At 34.7% G+C, this 23,109-nt stretch overlaps 1 protein-coding gene across 1 annotated transcript in view; it reads right to left on the minus strand.

Moving 5' to 3' along the window:
* Positions 1 to 23,109, minus strand: part of SPOCK3 (SPARC (osteonectin), cwcv and kazal like domains proteoglycan 3) — a 482,003-nt gene that overhangs the window by 342,144 nt on the left and 116,750 nt on the right. The gene's annotated exons all lie outside the window — the stretch shown is intronic.

Here is a 23,109-nt window from a genome sequence, read left to right on the forward strand (position 1 = left end):
CACAATGAGCACAGAAATTTGGATATTACTTTAAATCCATTTTTTTACATTCTTCTTTACATTTCAATTTTGACAAAAACATAGTACAACTTATTGTATCGAATTTGGATAGTTTGCTCTAACTCTGCACCTAAAATAGATTGAGATAGTCTTTAAAATCTTACAATTTTTTTTTAAAAATTCAAAATTTTAGAACAGGTTTAGAATTACAGAAAATTATAAAGGTAGTAAAGATTGCTCTCATTCACCTCACATATAGTTTCCCCTATTACTGACATTGTACACTGCCTTAACAATATGGCTTTAAAATCATTCATGCCTTTCATTAGCTTGATTGCTCATTTATTTCTATTGATGAATAATATTTGATTATATGTTGTACCCTCTTCATTTATATATTCATCTATCAAAGGACATCCTAATTGTTTCCAGCGTTTGATGATTATAAATAAAGCTACTCTAAACACTTGTGTGCAAGTCTTATGCAGATAAAAGTTTTCTCATCAGTTGGCTAAACACTTAAGAGTATGGTCGATAGATCCTATCATAAGTGTATATTTAACTGAGTAAGAAAGTGTCATACTGTCTTCCAAAGTGGCTGTAATAGTTTACATTTCCAATGGCAATGAATGAGAATTCCTACTGCTCTGCAATGTTGCCAGCAATTGGTGGTGTCTGCTTTTTGGATTTTTGCCATTCTTACTGATATATAGATGGTATTTCATTGGTGATTTAATTTTCAACTGTCTGTTGACAAGTGCTATTGAACTTCTTTTTATATTCTTATTTGACATCTCTATATCATCTTTCGTGAGGTGTCTGTTCACATCTTGTGTCCATTTACAAATGTGTTTGTTTTCTTATGGTTCAGTTGTAAATGTCTGTTGTATATTATGGATACAAGTCCTCAGTATAAATGTGCTTTGCAAATATTTTCTATCAATCTGTGGCACATTATTCTCATTCTCTTGAAAGTGATTTATACAAGACAGAAGTTTTTAATTTTAATAAAGCCAAATTTATCCTTTTTTCTTTCTCAGAGCATGCTTTTAGTGTCATACCTAAAATCTTATCAAACAAACCAAGATCAAGTAAATTTTCTGATATGTATGCTTCAAGAAGTACTATAGTTCTGTCTTTTACACGTTGGTCTGTGTTCCAGTTTGAGCAATGTTTGTAAAAAATGAAAGGTCTGTGTCTAAATTCATTTTTCTTTTGCCATTGAACATCAAGTTGTTCCAACACCATTTGTTCAAAATACTATTCCATTCTTCATTAAATTAACTTTACTCCTTTGTTGGGGACCAGTTGACAATATTTGTTTTGGTCCATTTTAGGGCTTTCTACCCTGTTCCATTGACTATGTGTCTATTGCTTTTGCCCGTATCATGCTGTTTTGAATACCATAGTTATAGGGTAAGACCTCTAATCTGGTTGAGTTATGCAATTTTGTTCTTCTTCTTCAGTATTGTGTCGACTATATTAAGTTTTAAACTAAAGTTTTGAATCAGTTTTTCTGTATTTAAAAAATATCTTGTTCAAAAGAATGAGAAAATAAGCCAGAGTCTGGGAGAAAATAGTTGCAAAAAATAAACCTAATAAAAGTTTGTTACAAAAAGTCTTAAGGAAAAAGAAACAAAAAACGTAATTTAAACAGAGGGCAAAAGATCTGAACAGACGCATTACCAACAAACAAATAAATATGGAAAATAAGCATTATGAAAAGATGCTCAACATCATAGATCATTAGGAAATTGCAAATTAAAACACCAAGATACTGCTACACATCTATTAGAATGACCAAAATCTAAAAAACTGACACCTAATGCTGACAAAGATGTGGAGCAACAGGAACTCCCATTCACTGCTGGTGGGAATGCACAATGGTAAAACTGCTTTGGAAGATACCTTGGGAGTTTCTAATAAAGCTAAATGTATTCTTTCTATATAATCCAGCAGTTGTTCTCCTTGGTATTTACCCAAAATTAGTTAAACATTGTTCATATCAAAACTCGCACATAGGTGCAGCTTTATTCATAACTTCAAAAACTTAGAAGCATCCAAAATGTCCTTCAGTTGGTGAATAGATAAAAAAATGTACATTTAGACAACAGAATGTTACTCAACATGAGCTATCAAGCCATGGATGAAACATAAATGTGTATTAAGAAGTGAAAGAAGCCAATATGAAAAGGCTATATACTGTATTATGCCAAATAAATGACATTCTGGAAAAGACAAAACTATGGAGATAGTAAAAGGATAGTGGTTTGCCAGGGTTTAGCAGGAGAGAAAAGACAAATAAGCAAGTACAGAGATATCTGGGACAGTGAAATTATTCTGTATTGTGCTATAATGGTAGATACAGGTTATTATACAACTGTCCAAATCCATAGAACATACAATACCAAGACTGAACATTAATATAAAGTATGGATTTGTGTGACAGTATGTGTTAATCTAGGGTCATCAATTGTAACAAATGTAACGCTGGTGCAGATGTTGAGTGGGGGAGATTGTGCATGTGTGTGGGAACGGGGAGTTTATGGCAATTCTCTGTAATTTCCACTCAATTTTGCCGTGAACATAAAACTACTTTTTTTTCTATTTTTTTATTATACTTTCAGTTTGGGGATACATGTGCAGAACGTGCCGGTTTGTTACATAGGTATACATGTGCCATGGTGGCTTGCTGCACTCATCAACCCATCATCTACATTAGGTATGTCTCCTAATGCTCTCTGTCCCCTAACCCCCCATCCCCTGACAGGCCCCGGTGCATGATGTCCCCCACCTTGTGTTCATGTGTTCTCATTGTTCAACTCCCACTTATGAGTGAGAACATATGGTGTTTGGTTTTCTGTTCCTGTGTTAGTTTGCTGAGAATGATGGTTTTCAGCTTCATCCATGTTCCTGCAAAGGACATGAACTCATCCTTTTTATGGCTGCATAGTATTCCATGGTGTGTATGTGCCACATTTTCTTTTTCCAGTCTACCATTTATAGGCATTTGTGTTGGTTCCAAGTCTTCGCTATTGTGAACAGTGCTGCAATAAACATAAGTGTGCATATGTCTTTATAGTAGAATGATTTATAATCCTTTGGGTATATGCCCAGTAATGGGATTGCTGGGTCAAATGGTATTTCGGGTTCTAGATCTTTGAGGAATCTCAATATGCAATCTTTGGTCTATGTCAAATGGTGACTATTCTATTAAGCCCATGCTGATTTCTTCCAAACTTCAAGAGAATTTAGTGTCCACATTTTTATGGTACTTATGTGCCTTTACCTCATATTATAGCATGCATGTACAGAGTAAATAGACTAAGAATTCTTGGGCTAGAATACATCTATAATTTTCTTAAACTGCATCTGGCACGGTGACTTAACCTTCAGTAACAGATTTTTGGTAAATATAAAATAGAGGTAAATTTAAACTCCCTGCAAATATTTTGTATTTAATATCAAGTATGATACATGTGACAATACATTTGAAATGAGACCATTTATTAAAATTGAAAATACAATAATTCAGAAAGTTATAAGAAAACAGAGGATGACTATCAGCTGAGGTATTGTATGAGCAAAAATGTAACAATATTTTAAAATATAATATATGCATATTATTTTATTCCTGCTCACTGTTGAGCTCTTTTCATTGTGAGCATAAATAAGTTTACACACACACACACACACACACACACACAAAAATAAACTTATGTGTAAAATCACTCAACAAAATATTACCAAGTATAAATCAACAACATATAAAATAAGTATATACCCTGACAAAATGAAATTTATTCTGGGTATACAAGCTTGTTCAAAATTCATACACCAATCCATGTAATCCACCCATATCAAAAAGTAAAGAGAAAAAAAATCTTACAATCATATCAATTAATGCTGAATAAATATTTCACAAAGCCAGCCATTATATTCATAATACAACTATGAGCAAACTAGGAATAGAGGTCAATATTTTAACTTGGTAAATAATATCCACAAAAACCTTAGAGTTAGTATTATACTTAATGATGTGAAACTAGACACTTTCCTTTTAAGATCAGAAACAAAGTAAATTATGTCTTCTCTCATTACTGTTATTAGATTCATATAAATTTTCTATATACAAGATGCTGTCATAGAAGAACAAAGATAATGTATTGTTCAGGGTATATCTCCAGAATAATGTACGTAGAGAAAGACACAGGGAGAAAGAGATTATTCTAAGGAATTGGCTCACATGATTATGGACTTTAGAAGTCCAGATCCAGAAGACCCGATGATATTGATCCAGTTTGAGTCTGAGTAGGACAATAGTATAAGTTCCAGTCTGAATCCAAGTTTGAAGGCAGAGTAAGACCACTGTCAGCTCGAAGACAGTCAGGCAGAGGAAGGAATTCTTATTTTATTCAGGTATTCAACAAACTAGATAAGGCCCACCCACACTGAGGAGGGTAATCTGCTTTACTCAGTTTATCATGCAAATGTTAATCTTATTTAGAAACAGCCTAACAGATACACTTAGAATAATGATTAAGCAAATATCTGGGAACCCTCTGACCCAGTCAAGCTGACACAGAAAATGAACCATCACAGATGGTTTTAATTCTTCCTTGTGAATCTATATAACTTTCACTTCTTTTTTTATTCTATTATTTTATCTTATTATACCAGTAGGATGTTGAATAATAGTAACGTCATCAAAGATAATTCTAAATTCAATAATCTAAATTTACACCTTAGGAAAACCAGAGAAAGCATTGTATTCTATTCTCTGACTAATCCTAAGGCAAGCAGTAGAAAAAAAATAACAAAAATTAGAGTAAAAATGAAATTCAAAATGGAAACAGTAGATAAAATTCACACCAAGTGTTATTTGAAAAATAAAATTGTAGTCATAGTAACTAAAGAGAGAACAAGTTACCAATATCTAAATATAAGAGGAATCAATTACCACTCACCCATGGACATCAAAAGGATAATAAACAAATAGTATGAAGGACTCTATACTCACAGAATTTATAACTTAGTTGAAATGGTTCAGTTCTGTGAATGACATAAACCTCCCAAACTTGCATGAGGGAAATTACAAAACCATATATATATACACACACATATATATATACACACACACACACACACACATATATATGTGTGTGTATATGTGTGTGTGTGTGTGTGTGTGTGTGTGTTTGGGGGTGTGTGTGTACAATTATTTTAATAATTAATTTTTTAATAGTTAATTACCTTCTAAAAAGAAAGAACTAGCATGATTGTTTTGTTAGTAAATACAACAAAATAAAAATTCCTGGTACGAATAACCAAGAATACAAGGAAACACAGCATACAAGGATAATATACAAATGTTACTGACTTTCTTATACACTTTCAAGAAAAACTAAGAATTTGATTTTACAGAAACAAAACCATTTGCAATATTATCAACCAATGGAATACTTAGGTGTAAATCTAACAAAATAGTTATTGGCTTTCTATGTGCAAAACTATAAATCTCTGAAGAAAGCCATAAAAAGACCGGAATAAATGGGGAGATATTGCACGTACATAGATAGGAAGCTTCAATATGATTCAGATGCCAATTATTCTCATTTTTGTCTGTAGATTCAGTGCAATCAAAATCAGAATCCCAGCAAACTATATTTTAATAAACTTTATTTTAAAAGCAGTTGTTATTTTTTTCTACTGCTTATGTTAGGATTAGTCAGAGAATGGAATACAACACTTTCTCTAATTTTCCTAAGGTGTAAACTTAGATTCTTAAATTTAAAATTATCTTTGATGATGTAGATGTTCAGCATCATCACTTTCCCTATAAGCATTTCTTTTGCTGCATCCTACAAATTTGGATAAGTTGTAATTTCATTTTTTATTTAGATGTAATTATTTTTCAGTCATCTTGATACTTCTCCTTTGACTCATGTGTGATTTAGAAGTGTGTTCTTTAGTCTCTCAATATTTGGGGATTTTTCCAACTACCTGTCTGTTACTGATTTATTATAAATTTTGTTATAATCTGAGAACATATTTTCAATTATTTTTATTTTTTAAATGTATAACTTGTGTTTTTCAGTCCAGAGTATAGTCTGTAATCATGAATATTCCATATGAGCTTGAGAAGAATGTGTTTTTTTGCTGTTCCTTGATGTAGTATTCTAAATACATAAATTACATCAAATTGATTAATACTACTGTATAGTCATTTGTATTTTCATTGATTTTCTGCCTGCTTGATATATCAATTACTGAAAGAGGAATGTTGAAATCTTCAACTATAGTAATGGATACATCTAGTTCTCTTTTCAGTTCCATCAGTTTTTGCCTTACATGTTTTGACACTGTTGTGTGGTACACGCACGTTTAGTATGGTTATGTCTTCTTAGAGAATTGATCTCTTTATCGTTGTGTAATGCCCCCTCTATCCATAATAATTTTACTTATTCTGAAGGTGACTTTATCTAAAATTAATACATAGTTACTCCTATTTTATTTTCAATAGAGTTATCATGTCATGTATTTTTTATTCCTTTACTTGTAACCTATCTATATATTTATATTTGAGTTTCCAAGAACCACCATATAGTTGGGCCATGGGTTAATATCTAACATTTTAATAACTGCTTTCTATTTGTTGCATATCATTTTTCTTAAGCCTCTTGTTTTCTGTCTTCTCTATTTTATTTGAGAACTTATATTCTCAAGTTTTGAGTATTTTATACAATTCATTTTATTACCTGTCTTGGTATATCAGTACATCTTCTCTAGTAACTTCATTTTTTTGTCTCTTTTCTTGACATTAGGCTTCAGTAATACTGTTCCTCCAAAAATCAATGTCTTACATTGCCTTTCACTGTAATCTACTACTATTGTTCTACTGGAGTCTTATGGGTGACGTGGTAAGATGTGTGGAGTGGAAGCAATCTGTCACCTTATAGTTATTTTTTTTTAATTTCAACTTTAATTTTTAATTCAAGGGGTACATGTGCAGAATTGTTATTTCTTACATTGATATATTGCATGATGCTGAGGCTTGGGGTACAATTGTTCCTGTTATCTAGGTAGTGAGCCTACCGACCCAGAAATCCCATTATTGGGTATATACCCAAAGGAAAACAAATCATTTTACCAAAAAGACATATGCATTGATGTATTCACAACACTATTCACAATAGTAAAGACATGGAGTTAATATAGGTGATTATCAATGATAGAATGGAAAAAGAACATGTGATACATAAACACCGTGGAATACCATGCAGCCATAAAAAAAGAATCAAATCATGTCATTTGCAGCAACATGGATGCAGCTGGGGCCCATTATTCTAAGCAAATTAACACAAAAACAGCAAACTAAATATTGCATAATTAACCTTAATCTTTTAGTATGCTTGTGTCTCTAGCCTGTGACCTTCATAAATGTGTCCCCTGTGTTACAGCTTCCTTCCCAACACCTTATCTTAGGTGTGACAGAAAAACTAGAGTATCTATTAGCGGCAGTAGTGCCTTTATCCCAGACCGGGAATATGACTCTTATAAGGTCTTTTCTACGGAGACTAAGTCTTGTTGGGGAGAATATTCTAGGTATGTTTAACCATGATTACTCTTCCCTTCCAGCTGCTAGAACCAAGAAGAAATCTTTCTCAGAGCTTTACTATGAGAACCTGCTGGAAATTCTGGAGGTAAAACACAGAATAAAGTGGGTTCTTCCTGCTAAGACTGCAGACTTACAGGGCTTGCCCAATCTCTGCCTAGTCTTCACTCACCATCCAACAATTTTTCTTGATTAATATTTAAGTATTCTTAGTACTTTGTGACTCTGTGGCTTCTGCTCCAGGTAAGGAGATCTAAACTATCCCTCTCTCCATCTAATCTATCTATCTATTATTTATTTAAATTCTTTCTTTTTACTTTTAAACTTTTCGAAAATAACGCCCCACTTAGGGAAGTATTCCATATTTACAGAACTAATCTTGATGTACAACTCTTATTGTCTCACAGCCTTGTTTAAAATCTTCAAAGCTTCTCATCACCTACAGAACAAAGTCCAATGATTTTCCAACTTTGCTTTTTTTTTTTTTCCTCTGTGTCACATCTCTGATTCTCCCACTCAGCTTATTTTTCTGTTCCCAGCATTTTAATTAACTCATTTTATCATCTCTTTGTTGGTGGGTTAACTATCACTCTTTGATACCGTCTTCAGCTCCAAAAACTATCTAACCTTTGACAAGCACCTTCATGTCAAATATTCCAGAAAGCCTCTCCGGATTTCCCAGAAGAAACGATGCCTTTCAAAATGCTCAGAACATTTGATCTATCACTTTCTGATGTATGGCTCCTTATCTAACAAAGCTTATGTTTGTTTATCTTATGAATTATTTACTTTATTGGAATGTATGCACCTAGAAGGAAGGGATCAGGGTCTAATTCATCTTCATAAGCTCCAGGGCACCAAGTACAGTAAGCCTGTCACACAGGATATGTAGAATCGTTATGTTATAAATGAGTGAAAATATAATAGTTGCTTTTGATTCTTTCTGGAGATTTTTCCCATTCATTTTTATTATACTTTTTATAGTTAATATACACAATTATATTTGTGAATCTTGGTTAATGTATTAAAAGCATAAAACTGCAAGATTTTAACATTTTCTTCATTTATTAGTAGTTTTATGATTTTAAGTTATTTTTATCTATATATTTTAAAATATTGGAATTAAATATAGCAGATCTAACAGCATATATAATTCCTGATTTCCTACTGAAGTGGCTGTTACATAGAAGGAAAAATATAATGATCATTTTGGTATATCAAAATAATCTTTTCTTATTGAAAATTAGATGCATATATGAGAAATGAGTTAGATCAGAGGTGCCTGGAACTTAATACCTGCAAAAGTTGGAGATAATGAAAAACAAGCATATTTGACATACAAAGTTACGTAAAGGCTCAGAAATTGGTGGCATATATACAAAGCTATACTTTATGCTTATATTCCACATTTACATAATAAATGTAAAGTTTCTCTTAATCATAATTTCTTCATTTCATTACCTTCTGAAACCACCAGGTGCATAAGTAGTATTTAAAATTTGTTGTATTTTTATATATATTTTTTAAATTTTAAAAGAACACTGGGTTGGCATTTAATGGACTTCAGTTTGAATCACGTCTGTCACTGTCTGTAATTTTTCCTTTCCTCTGCTGAAGTTTCCCTTTTTGAATGATTAACCTATTACTTCACATTAAAAACTGATGTGACTATTCAAAAGCATCTTGGTAAAGCATAGAAGAGCTTTTCAAAATTGAAGTATAATTTGACACATTAATTTCTTTCTTCATGACAATTACGTACAGTTTGGTCTGAGCTATCACAATAAATAGAACCTAATATCACGTAAGCTTCACTTTTTATTTATATTATGTTCAGAAGTTATTTATTCTCACATTGTATATGAATTTAAGCTTGGATCACTAAGACATGTCTATCCTTTTTAAAACTAATGAATACCAAACTCTCACTATCAAATTACTTCTTACCAAATATTTTATTTCCATCAATAAATAAAGCAACCAAGGTGTAATTTGTCAAGGCCCCTTATCTCAGTAATTTCAAATGCCATGTAACATAGGCAGCTATTGTTAGATGTCCTCTCTTTCTCTGACTGACTGACCTCTTCTAACCAGCTGACTCTATTCAGTAGCTGCCAGCTTTCTCTTTTCTGTTACTAAAAGTGACTCACTGCTTGCTTAGCTCAGTAATCAAAAACATCGTGAAGGTATCTCTTCCACTTCCCGTTCTGTGTCTGTCTCTGTCTCTGTCTCTCTCTCTCTCACACACACACACACACACACAACCCTCTTTCTCCCTCAGAAAATTATTTCTCAGATGTATTAATCAATGTAGAGTCAACCTCACCCTCCCATCTTATCCCTTCTGCATTACAAATGTGCACAAATAATTAGGATATAAAATACCAACTGAAAAGCAATGGATTTACATTGAATAAAAAAGACTGAAATATTCTGAAAAGAGTTTTGATGATTCTATTTTATCATATGCTAGTTATTTAAATGTTGGTTAATTTATGAGTAGATGATCTCAGTTAAGCAAAATGCCATCCATCAGATCATTATATTCCCAAATCTAATTATTCCCAAACAAGTGATCACTTGCATTTACTTCTAGAATATATTTCTGTGAAACAGAGAATGTTATACAAATCTTTCTAGCTTCTTATCTTTGCATAATGACTTTCTAGGATTTAAACCCCAAATGTGTTACCATCACTCTCAAATTTCCATTCAGTTATATAACACCCCTATATATATATATATCCTGGAACCCATGCATGGTAATTCTTTGAAACTCATGGTCAGTTTTGGTGAAACTTCCTACATCTTTAGTTTCAACATTTTCATTAATATTTTTCACTAATTGAAACTGGCTCTGTACTAAGGATACTGCTTTCCCTAATGTTCTCTTAAGTGGTGGCTGTTTTCTTTATTACATTCTTCCGGCAATGGCCTAGACATGGGATAGGTGTCCATTTGACTTCTCAAGTGACAGGGCCTGCTAGTCATTTCTAAGCTCTCTCTCCCTCCCATTTCCCCAAAATTTTATGGCTTTGGTTCTCCAAATCCTTCTTGTTGAACTCACTAACTTTCTCCCTAATTATAACCTTTTTTAGACTCATTATTCTCCCTACTTATTCCCTGAGACTGACTTAATGATAATTTCTCCACAACCACTCTCATCAAAATCCTTGGTAATTTCATTATCCACACTGATGACTTTCAGTCCTGGCCTCTCAGCTATTTGTCCTCTTCTTCAATATTATTGTTCTCTACATACCTCAGAAACTCACATGACCATATTATGCTTGCTATTTACCAACAAGTGCTATGATCTATGCTTGTTAATTACCAATAAGTGCTATTTATTTAAGAACTCAATTGAAACATCCTCCTCACTAACCACTGGTCTTGTCTATCCAGGTTGTTTCCTTCAATATGCTAATTCTCTAAATGCCTAAGGTTCACCAGTATCTTCAATTCATAATTCTTACTCTTTTTTTTTTTTTTTTTTGAGACAGTTTCTTTCTCTGTCACCAGGCTGCCAGATTGGAGTACAGTGGTGCAATCTTAGCTCACTGTAACCTCCACCTCCCAGGTTCAAGTAATTCCCCTGCCTCAACCTCCCAAGTAGCTGGGACTACAGGTGTGCCTGGCTAATTTTTTTTTTTTTAAGTAGAGATGGAGTTTCACCATGTTCACCAGGATAGTCTCGATCTCCTGACCTCGTGATCTGCCCACCTTGGGCTCCCAAAGTGCTGGGATTATAGGTGTGAGCCACTGCGCCTGGCCCTCTTACTTTTTTTGTTTGTTTGTTTATTTGTAGCCTAAAATCTAAATTAGCAAGAGTAGCAAGAGTGTCATAACTTGGATCCTTGTGGGTTGAAATAACCACTATATTTTGCATACCTAAGCTGAAACAAGGACAAGTGGAGACTGGGAAGAGGAAGCTTTATGAGGAGATCAGATTGAAACCTCAGGTAACAACACAGACTATAGGGAGCATCTCTTTTTTCAGCTATTGTTTGTAATGACCTCAAAATAAAGCACAAAGATCAGGCCTTGGGAGACAACAACCTAAACTTTAAATATTCTGAAGAACATTCTAGATGGGGCAGAACAATATGGCTAAATAGAAGCCTTCACCAGTTTCCTCCCTTCTCCAGCAGGAACAGAAATTTAACATCTGCACAAAAAAAGCACCTTCATAAGAACCAAAAATCAGGTGAGCAATCACATTACCTGGTTTTACTTCATATCACTAAGAAGCACTGAAGATGGTAAAAAAGACAGTACTGAATTGCTGATACTACTTCTCCCCCATACTCCAGCAGTGGCCTCCATGGCATGGAGAATATGTGTGCTCTGGAGAGACACGTACAGTGATTGTGGAACCCAGTGCTGCTGAACTCATTGCATTGAACTCAGTACTGCTCTGTCATGGTGAAAATCAGAACTGGTCTAAACTCAGCCAATGCCCACACACAAAGGGAGCATTTAAACCACTCCTAGACAGAGGAGAATTGTCCATCCCAGCGGTTGAAACTTGGGTTATGTCAAGCCTCGCCACCATAGGTTAAAGTGCTCTGGGGTACCAAAAAACTAGAAAGGCATTCTAGGCCATAAGGACTGTAATTGCTAGGCAAATCCTAGGCTCAGAGACAGTGGATGTGGGACACCAGCCAGGATGGCTAAGGAAGGGCTTGTACTGCCCCTCCCCAACACCAGGCAATATAGCTTACAGAAATAATAATAATAATAATAATAATAATAACAAAAGTCACTCCTTCTTTCTGCTTGAGGAGAGAAGAGGGAAGAATAAAGAGGACTTTGTCTTACATCTTGAATATAAGCTCACCAACAAGGTAGGGACACGAGGTGCCCATTCCAGGTACTAGCTTCCAGACAACATATCAGGAAACACCCTGGGCCAGAAGGGAACCTACTCCCTGAAAGGGAAGGACCTAGTCCTAGAAGAATTAATTACCTACTGACTAAAGAGCCCTTGGTCACTGAAGAACCAACAGCAATACCCATGTAATACACCAAGGACCTTGAGTAAGATTTTGTGAAATGCTGGCTTCAGAGACCAGCTTCGCCACAGTGGGACAGAGCACCAAGTGGGCTCTTGGGGTCTCAGATTCTAGGCCTTAGCTCTTGGATGGTATTTCTAGGTCTGCCCCGGACCAGAGGGTGGCGCACTACCCTGAGGGGTGAATCCCAGGCCTGACGGCATTTACCACAAGCTCGCTGATGAGCCTTTTAGCCTATGGGAGCATCAGAAGTAGCCTGGCAGTACTCCCTGTGTATCTGCCAAAATGAGAGGCCCCTCTGTCTGTGAAAAGCACAGGGAAGAGTGGGAAGGACTTTGTCTTGCAGTTTCAGCGACATCTTGCATTCAATAAAATAGAGCACCAGGTAGATTTCTAAGGTTTCTGACTTCAGTTCCTGGCTCCCAGACGGCATCTGTGGATCTGCCTGAGGCCTGGGGAAACTCACTGCCCTGAAGTGAAGGACACAAGCCTAGCTGGCTCCACCACCTGCAGATAATAGAGCCCTAGGGGCTTGAGCAAACATAGGCAGTAGCCAGGGAGTGGTTACCATGGGCATTTGTTGAGACCCAGTGTTGTGCTAGCTTCAATTCTGACCCAGTGCTGTCCCACTGGTTGTGGCCACAGGGTTGCTTGTGTCTCCTCATGCCCAACTCCAGGCAGGTCACCACAGAGACCCCATTTGATTGGGAGAAAATAATGGAAGAGGACAAGTAATCCAGAGAAGTTTTTTGGATCTTACCGAAGACCACCAAGGCAGTACCATAGTAAATATGCAAGAATCACGGCATTACTCGCCTTTTGGTGTACCCTGATGCAGATGAGGCTTAGAGCACAACACTCAAGTCCTTTCAACAGCCATCAAGATCAGCCAGAAAAACATGACCTTACAAAATGAACTAAAAAAGGCACCAAAAACCCATCCTGGAGAAATAGAGATATATGATAGTTCTGACAGAAAAATCAAAATAGCTGTTTTGAGGAAATTCAAGTAAATACAAGAGAACACAGAAGAAATTCAGAATTCTATCAGGTACATTTAACAAAGAGATTGAAGTAATTAAAAAGAATCAGCAGAAACTCTGGAGTTGAAAAAATGCAATTGGCATACTGAACAATGCATCAGAGTCTCTCAATAACAGAACCGAGCAAGTAAAAGAAAGAATGAATGAGCTTTAAGACAGGCTGTTTAAAAGTAAGGTGTCAAAGAAAACAAAAGAATAAAGAATAAGAATGAAGCACACTTGCAAGATCTAGAAAATAGACTAAAAAGGACACATTTAAGAATTGTTGCCCTTAAAGGAGAAGTAAAGAAAAAGATAGGGGTAGAAAGTTTATTCAAAGGAATAATAACAGAGAAAATTCCCAAACTTAGGAAAAGATATCAATATTCAAGTAAAAGAAGGTTATAGAACACCAAGCGGATTGAACCCAAAGAACCAATCAAAAATAAGAACTACAACAACTTTTCAAGACAGAGAAGTTACAATAAGATAAAAATAGAAACAAGAAAATTTAAATAGTGAAGGAGCAAAGTTAAAAGTGTAGGGTTTTATTAGTTTTCTGTTTGGTTGTTTGTTTATGCAATCAGTGTTAAGTCGTTTTCAGTTTAAAATAATCATTTATAATATAGTAATTACAAGCCTTGTGATAACCTCAAATTAAAAAAATTACAACAAATACACAATAATTTAAAAAAATAAACTGAATCATACCACCAGAAAAAATCACCTTCACTAAAAGGAAGATAGGAAGGAAGAAAACAAGGAAGAGAGACCGCAAAGCAACCAGGAAAAAAAAAAAAATCACAAAATGGCAGGAGTGAGTCCTTATTTAACAATAATAACATTGAATGTAAATGGACTAAATTATTCAATTAAAAGATATAGACTGGCTGAATGGATTTAAAAAATTTTAAAAAGACCCAATGATCTGTGGCCTACAAAGAACACATTTTACCTGTAAAGACACACATAGATTGAAGATAAAGGGGTGAAAAAAGATATTTCATGCCAATGGAAACCAAAAAAAGAGCAGGAGTAGTTATATAAGACAAAATAGATTGTAAGACAAAAACTATAAGAAACAAAGAAGTACATCATATTATGATAAAGTGGTCAATTCAGCAAGAGGATATAACAATTGTAAATATATATGCAATCATTACTGGAGCACCCAGATACATAAAGCAAATATTATTAGATTAAAGAAAGAGGCCCAATACAATAATAGCTGGAGAGTTTAACACCCCACTTTCAGCATTGGACAGATCTCCCAGATAGAAAATCAACAGAGAAACATAGGACTTCATCTGAATTATATAACCAATGACCTTTATAGTTATATACAGAACATTTCATCCAACAGCTTGGAAATACACATTATTCTCTTCAACACATGGATCATTCTCAAGAACAGACCATGTTAGGTAACAAAACATTTTAAAATATTCCACAAAAAAAAAAACAAAACAAAACTGAAACAATATCAAACATCTTCTCTGATCACAATGCAATAAAACTAGAAATCAATAACAAGAGGAATCTTGGACACTATGAAAACACATGAAAATTAAACAAATATGCTCCTGAATGACCATTGGGTCAATTAAAAAGTTAAGAAGGAAATTTTAAAACTTTATTGAAGCAAATGATAATGAAAACACAATATGCCAAAATCTATGGGATATAGCAAAGGCAGTACTAACAGGAAAGTTTGTAAATATAAGTGCCTACATCAAAAACTAAGAAAAATGTCAAATAAATAATGTAATGATGCATCTTAAAGAATGCATCATTTATTTAGAAAAGCAAGAGCAAACTAAACCCAAAATTGGTAGAAGAAAAAAAAATAAGAAAGATTAGAGCAGAAAAAAAAATTGAAATACAGTAAAAATGCAAAAAAATGCAAAGGATCAATGAAACAAAAAGTTGTTTTTTTTTGTTTTTGGTTTTTTTGAAAAGATGCAATTGATAAACCTTTAGGCAGACCAATGAATAAAAAAAGGGATAGAAGACCCAAATAAATAAAATCAGAGATGAACAGGGAGACATTACAATTGATACCACAGAAATTGAAAGGATCATTAGTGGCTACTATGAGCAAGTAACTTTATGCCAACAAATTGGAAAATCTAGGAGAAATAGATAAATTCCTAGACAATACAACCTACCAAGATTGAAAAAGGAGGAACCCAAATCCTGAACAGACCAATAACAACTAATAAAATCAAAGTCATAAAAAAAAGTCCCCAATAAAAAGATATGCCCAGGACTCATTGGCTTCATGGCTGAATTCTGCCAAAGATTTAAAGAACTAATATAAATCCTACTCAAACTATTCCAATAAATAAAGGGGGATGGAATACTTCCAAATTCATTTTACTAGGCCAGTTTTATCTTGATACCAAAGCCAGACAAAGATACATAAATAAAAGAAAACTACAAGCCAATATCCCTGATGAATTTTAATGCAGAAATCCTCAACAAAATATTAGCAAGCAGAATTCAACAACACATTAAAAAGATCATTAATCATGACCAAGTGGGATTTATCCCAGTAATGCAAGGATGGCTCAACATACACAAATCAATCAATGTGTTATATCAAGAGAATGAAGGACAAAACCCATATGATCATTTCAATTGTTGCCAGAAAAACGCAATTCATAACATCTGACATCCCTTGGTGATAAAAACCTGCAAAACATGGTGATAGAAGAAAAATATCTCAACATAATAGAAGCCATGTATGACAGACCCACAGCTAGTATCATACTGAATAAAGAAAAACTGAAAGCCTTTCCTCTAAGGTTGGGAACACAGTAAGGATGTCCACTGTCACCAGACAACAGAGAGATATAAAGGACATCCAGGTTGTAAGGGAAAAAGTCAGATTCCTTGTTTGCTGATCATATAACCTCATATTTGGAAATACTTAAAGACATCACAAAAAAGTAATTAGGACAAATTCAGTAAAGTTGCAGGATACAAAATCAACATACAAAAATCAGTAGCATTTCTATATACCAACAGTGAGCAATGTGAAAAAGAAATAAAAAAGTAACCCCATTTAAAATAGCCACAGATAAAATTAAATACCTAGGAATTAATTTAACAAAAAAAGTGAAAGATTCGATCTGACAAGAGATTAACAACCAGAATGTATAAAGAGGTCAAGCAATTCTATACAAACCCAAAAGAAAGGAAATCAGTGTATTGAAGAGATATCTCCACTCTCATGTTTATTGTGTCACTATTCACAATCGCCAACATTTGGAAGCAATCTAAGTGTCCATCAACAGATGAATGGATAACGAAAATGTGGTAAATGTACACAGTGGCATGCTATTCAGTCATGAAAAGGATGAGATTCTGTCATTTGTAACAGCATGGATGGAACCGGAAGTCATTAGGTTAAGTGCAATGAGCCAGAGACAGAAAGATGAAGCTTCACATGTTCTCACTTATTTGTGGGAGATAAAAATTAAAGTAATTGAACTATGGAAAGAGAGAGAGTAGGATAGTTACCAGATGCTGGGAAGCATAGTGGAGTGGGGGAAGCAGTGGGGATGGTTAATGGATACGAACAATAATTAGAAAGATAGTTAGAAAACAGTATTTGCTAGCACAGTAACTGTAGTCAAAAATAATTTAATTGCATTTTTAAAAATAATGAAAAGAGTATAACTGGATTGTTTGTTACACAAAGGATAAATGTTTGAGGTGATGAATACCCCATTTACTCTGATGTGATTATTGTACTTTGCATTTCTGTATCAAAATATCTCATGTACCGCACAAATATATATATATGTATATGTATATATGTGTATGTATATATACTATGTACCCACAAAAATTAAAAATAAAGCTTAACTCTTCTAATACCTCTTGGTCTTACTTGTTTTACAAAGAGAGACCCCTGAAGCATACAAAAGTATATGCTAAGAACCTAAAATTGCTCTAAAAATAAAATAGAATGAAAAACAAGACCTTAAAGAAGAAAAAAGAAAACAGAGAGAAAAAACCAAAGTACCAAGTGAAGGAACAATCAGAGTGTCCATTCAGAAAAATGAAAATAAACAGCATAGTACACCCCATCATAAAATCATATTTTCCTACTGCATTTTCAATGTTCCTTACCACCCCACCCCCATGTCCTCCTTTCCAGTCTTACTAGTCTGAACTCCATGGTAAATTCTTTTAATTTCTTTTAGACATGTAAACACACAACTCCCTGATGCCTTGCTCTCTCTAGGGCATTTACTCGGGTAAATAATAATTCTTCTGTAAGCCACATCTAACCCTCCTTGGGGTCTGAAATCACAAAGCTGCATACAGTTGGAGGGAAGCACTCAGCCAAGAAAGCTTTGACATCATGTGTGATCTCTTATCTCAAGTGGCAGCTTAATGGTACCCAACACCCTTTATCCTGTAATGCATTCACTTTCCCCCATTCCCTCAAGAGCATTCCACATCTCTTTCTTGAAGCAGAAATATCTCCTCTCCCATCTTTCCTCAGGTTATAGCCTCCTTTTCTCTATTTCTCAAAGGAAAGAAAGAAAAAGAAATAAACTCTCACCACCATATGTACATTTCTTTTTAGGTGATGATTGGGTCTGGGTACAAAACATCTTTTAAACTCTTACTTCATTTAAGAAATATACATTTGCAGAAATAATTATCACTCTTACCTATATGATTCATGTCTCAGAACTTATTAGTGTGAAATCCAGTGTCAGGGCTGATAAATAACAGACTCTTAATCAATGAAAGATCAATGAACCAAACAACAAAAAAGGTGATAGGGAAGAATTCATTAAAGAAAGTATGCATATCACCTTCATTTGTGTTCCATTTAATCATTTATCCATAAGACAATACCTATTGAACCCCTATTATGTGTAAAGAAGTAATAAACATTTTATGGATGAATGAATAAATACACTTATGGGGGAGAAAAATTCCAAAATAGAGCCCCAAATTCCAGGAAACGTTTAATAATATAGTTAAATATCTCTAAAAAAATCCCTTTCAACGTAAGATTAGTAACCACTAGTGAATGTTCCTAAAATGAAGATGAGTGTGTCAGTGCTAACAATGTCACCATATAATTTATTATATTGGTTGAGAGATTTTATTATTTTCTTTCATTTTTTTGAAAATATAATCATCAAGGATCTGCTACATGTTTATCATCACAATATTTTGGAAAGACATACTAATATATTTTATTTGATAATAAGCTACTGGACACTTACAGGGCCAAAAAAGGAAATATAATTTAATATAAAATAATTGATGTTTTCCCTTTTTTGAAATAAATGACATATTTTCAAATGTGGATGTACAGACTATACACTTTATATATATATATAGTCTATATATATATACCTTATATATAATTATTAAATACAGAAAAAAATTTAAAACCAAAAATTGGTGAAATTTCTTAACTGAAGCAAACATCAAATGCAAACATGAAAATAAGGTCATTAAGATAGATAACAAAGCCCGCTGACTCAAGAATATATTTTGCAATTGCAGCACAATACTAGAAAGATTTTTGTAATTTGAACACTCAAAATGATCACTTTTTTTTTCATTGAAAGTTGAGATAAATGACTAGTGTTTAGTAAGAATTTTTAATTAATTAATTAATTTATTTATTTATTTTGAGATGTAGTCTTGCTCTGTCGTCCAGGCTGGAGTGCAGTGGCATGATCTCGGCTCACTGCAAGCTCCGCCTCCCAGGTTCACACCATTCTCCTGCCTCAGCCTCCCGGGTAGCTGGGACTACAGGCACCCGCCACCACGCCCCGTTAATTTTTTGTATTTTTAGTAGAGATGGGGTTTCACCATATTAGCCAGGATGGTCTCGATCTCCTGATCTCGTGATCTGCTTGCCTCGGCCTCCCAAAGTGCTGGGATTACAGGCATGAGTCACTGCGCCTGGCTGTCAGAATGTATTTTTAAATTACAATCATGAGACCTAATTCCAGCCAAACATTATGAGGCCCTCACTGACAGGATGATCACAATTAGCCCCATCTGACCTATTCACTCTAAATAAACTATTAAAAGGCATTATTCTACATAACACTTGCTTAATTTTTTAAATAACAATTAAAAATTTTTGAGACTAGTTTCTAATCAGATACTAAAAGTAAATATCTCAGCTTATCTCTAGTTAACATTAATTCATCCTAATGTGAGAATATGCTATTTCATTATCATAGTTGAGTTATGGGAAGACTGCTGACAGGCCAAAGTGGGTTATACATTTTGAAAAGCATCCTGTTGCCAGAGTTGATGACTGAATTCATAACAATTGACTATAAAAAATAATGCCACTAGTTTAAAAGTAGCACTTTTTTTTTGAGACAAGATCTTGCACTGTTGCCCAGGCTGGAATGCAGTGCACAATCACGACTCACTGCAGCCTTGATTTCTCAGGCTCAGGTAATTCTCTCACTTCAGCCTCCCAAGTAGCTGGGGCTACATGAGCAAGCCACGATGCCTGGCTAATTTTTTCTATTTTTTGTAAACATAAGGTGTCACTATGTTTCCCAGGCTGGTCTCGAACTTCTGGGCTCAAGTAGTCCTCCCACCCCGGCCTCTCAAATGCTGGGATTACAGGGAAGAGCCACCACCCTCAGCCTAGAAGTAACTTTTGAGAAGCTTTAGTTTGGTGAAACTTTCAACAGGAAATATGCTGGCATCTTAAATCTGTATATACGCTTCATCACTCTTAAAAACTATGAGCTCGTAAAACACCTGAGTATAATATAATTTCCTGAAAATATCTAAATCATATGAATCCCCTAGAGGACTGTCTTCCACAGAAGACACAACAGTAAGTAACCATAAACACTTCAAAAATAGAGCAAAGTGTTCTAAAAATGACTTTTCTAAAATGTTACAAGTATGCAACTCCTGTCAGTTTTTAAAATATAAATTGCTTAAATAGTGTATTAAAGCATATTTATGACTAGATAGGTACTGACTTGCTATGGTTTAAGGGATTTTGTCAGGGTCTGCCTACCTACTTTATTCCCACATGAAATAGACAGTGGGTTCATGCTTTGCCTCAACAAGATCCAGGACTCTTGCAGCAAAACATTGGGATTGAGGGGGCTGTTGCTAATACTTCAAATGATTGGCATGTCTCCAACAGGAGGTGAAAAAGATGGGAAAGCGTACAAAAACGTAAAGACTTCACCATTCCTTTGCATTACTCCTTTAAAATTGTTCCATTACAGATCTGGTTTCAAATAACTTTATGTCAGGTGAAACGCAGAAATAGGAAAGAAATGAGGTTTGGAAGAAGCCTCACAAAATTGCTCTGAATGAAAACATAGAAATACCATGGGGTGTCATCAAGGAGAGACCCCATCAAAAATTTCCCTGAAATATATGCTCCAAGGACTCTGTTTAAAACTGCTCTTTTAAAAATAAAATCATATATATTAGATGTGTAAGTATAAACCAAGAACTACATGAAAGTAGGCCTGTGTGCTTGTCTGTATACTTGTGTAAGCACATCCAGGGACACTGGATAACTAGATTTCCTCCCCTATTATCAGGCTATTTCAGTATCAAGTGATTTGCTTGCTTGATCATATTGATTTTGTATCTTAGCAGCAGGTAGGAAGAATCAATGTGAAAAGGTCAACATGTCAAGAGGAGAAGTACAAATCTTAGGCCAATTGTTGTAGTAATGAAAAATACTCAAAGTTAATGACAGTGACAAACTAAAGCCAGCTGAACTTTTTAAATCTCACTTTAGTCCAAACCACTGCATTTTAATTACTGAGTTATTTCTGAAGTACATTCCTACTTAGATTCATATTGAACAACTCTATAAATCTTTTTCTACACAGTAACCTAACATTTTGCTTTTTAATCCTGTGCTTTACAATTATACAATTTATGTGAGTATGCACTTGCATGGTGGGAAGGTTCTTCTTATGAATTTTTTTTTTACCATTGGCTATCTTTTAGGTTTTGCTCTCAATTAAACACAAGTCTGCATAAGTAAAAAGGCCATAGTTTTCAGCAAAAAACTATCCCAGCCACTCAGACTTAAGACACCATCTAATTATCAGAATAGGAATAAGAATGAGTTTCAGTCAGTGTCTGGGCAGATAGATGGCACATTCAAAGATTTAACTGATAAAAACTTTACCTAAGGGTCTATTCAGGGAATAGTTGGCAGGATTAAGGGAACAATCAAAGGCAGGATACACACCAAGTTTCAAGCAACAGCAGTAAACCTCATTACCTACCCACAGGCCTATGGTACAAGAAAGAAGCAGGACATCATGGTACCAACACCAAGCGGAAGCGGCATCTGTGGGAGATCACCCACCCCACAAGCGCTATGGACAAAGGTGAAGAGTATCTTTTTCCATGAAGAGAGGGAATGAATGTCTCAGTTTCTCTCAGCTGCAGGGCTTTGCTCCTTCATTTGCTGCTTCCCACTCTCTAAACCCAGTAAGAAGCCATTCAGCAAAGGAGTGTGGCTAAAGGAGTTTATAGGACCTTCTGAGGCACAGAGCAGAGAAGAAATATGCAGAGAACGAAGTTGAAATAGCCAGCTGAAAATAACCAGAACAAAGTGAGAGAAAGAGGGGAAAACTTCCCTTTTTAATTGTATTCAAGAGACTAAAAAGTCACAGGTGAATGTTCATGCTCCAGGAATACCAGACTAACTTATAGCAGACCAAACTCTCCTCTAAAACAAACAAGAGAAGGTACAGGCCAATCCAACAAACAAACAATGAGAAAACACACATCCATTTGAAGGCATTGGAGAGCTAGCAAGTGAGCCAGTACTTGAAAAGCCAAGATCCTGGAGAAGAGGGACTCATGGAAGAAAACCTAATAGCTATGCCACTTCTCAGTAACAGGTAAAAATACCTTTTTCTGTGTTGAGAAAAAAGATGCTGATAAGCTAAGTAGAAGGACTGTGAAGAGACAGAGAATCTGAACAGAGTTTCTTCCCATTTCTTAGGACTGGTAGATGAAACTCCGGGATCCTAAGACAGCCAAGATTAAATATACGAGCTCCCTCAACAAAGGGAAGATAAGAAGGCCTGCACGTGTCCCCTCTAATACTCACACATTTATAAGCAGTGCAGGCACAGAAAAAATCATGAAGAATCCAGTATGGAGAAGTGAGCCTTTAAATGTAATTTTCAGCATCTTTTTCTCAAGTAAAGGTCCTGTGGAAAAAGACTGGTAGGCAGGTCAGAACACATTTTGTGACTAGGTCACTTCAGAATTCTACTCCCTCATACCAGTCCACAAGTGGCAGTTTAAATTGTGTTACATATTCCACTAATGTTCCTTTTCCTCTTTTTAAAATTTTTATGGATATGTAATAGTTTCACATATTTATGGGGTATATGTGATTTTTTGATACAAGCATACATTGTGTAATAATCAAATTTGGATA

Source organism: Macaca mulatta, chromosome 5 (assembly GCF_049350105.2).
Source record: "Macaca mulatta isolate MMU2019108-1 chromosome 5, T2T-MMU8v2.0, whole genome shotgun sequence".
In the NCBI taxonomy this organism is placed as follows: domain Eukaryota; kingdom Metazoa; phylum Chordata; class Mammalia; order Primates; family Cercopithecidae; genus Macaca; species Macaca mulatta.